The sequence below is a fragment of the Chrysochloris asiatica genome, unplaced genomic scaffold (genome assembly GCF_000296735.1).
Source record: "Chrysochloris asiatica unplaced genomic scaffold, ChrAsi1.0 scaffold00099, whole genome shotgun sequence".
NCBI classification, from domain to species: domain Eukaryota; kingdom Metazoa; phylum Chordata; class Mammalia; order Afrosoricida; family Chrysochloridae; genus Chrysochloris; species Chrysochloris asiatica.
The window spans coordinates 2,261,753-2,262,800 of record NW_006408617.1 but is presented as its reverse complement, the minus strand read 5'-3'; positions in this window follow the sequence as shown (position 1 = coordinate 2,262,800).

Genomic DNA, 1,048 nt, shown 5'->3' with positions numbered 1-1,048 from the left:
CCCAAAGAACAAACCAATCTGTAATGGCAGAAATACATTCAGAATGCTTATTAGAAGCCAGGATGGCCAGACTTAGTCTCTCATACTTCAGACATATTATCAGGAGGGACCAGTCCCTGGATAAGGATATCATCTTTGGTAAAATGGAAGGTCGGAGAAGGAGAGGAATACTCCCAACAAGATGGTTCGGCACACTGGCAGCAGCAATGGATTAAAACATAGCAACTATTGTTCATTCAGAAAAAGGCTAAAGGTTGACTACAGAACAGACCATCAGTTACTCACATGCAAGCTCAAGTTAAAGCTGAATAAAATTACAACAAATCTACAAGAGCTAACATACAACCTTGAGTATATACCACCTGAGTTTAGAAACCATTTTAAGAATAGATCTGATGCATCATTGACTAACTACTTAAGACAAGAGGAATTGTGGGATGAGATCTAGGGCATCCTATGTGAAGAAAGCAAAAGGTGACTAAAAATACAGGGAAGAAATAAAAGAAAAAAATGTATGTTAGAAGATTCTGACATCTTAAACTTGCTCTTGAACATAGCTAAAACAATTGGGAGAAATTATGAAAAGAAAAGATTACGATTTCAAAGGGAAGATCAAGAAGACAAAGTATTATAATAAAAGGGGCAAAGAGTTGGAGTTATAAAACCAAAAGAGAACATACTTGACATTTCTCAAGCTGAAAAAAAAGAAGAAATAAATCAAGCCTAAAATTGCAATATTAAAAGATTTTGTGGGAAAAATATTGAAAGATGAGGAGAATTAGTTCTTCTGTAAGACAAGCACTGGACTGCTAACCACAGGGTTTGTGGTCCAAGGTTACCAGCCACTCAGAGTGAGAAATACTAGGATTTCTGCTCCTCTAAAGATTTACAGGCATCCTGGTGTGACACTGCAGGTTAATGAGCTGGACTGCAAGGTTGGTTTGAACAACAAGGTCTGCAGTTCAAACTCACAAGCCACTACTCGTAAACCCTATACAGGATCGCTATGAGCCAGAACTGACTCAACAGCACTTAACAACAACAACAA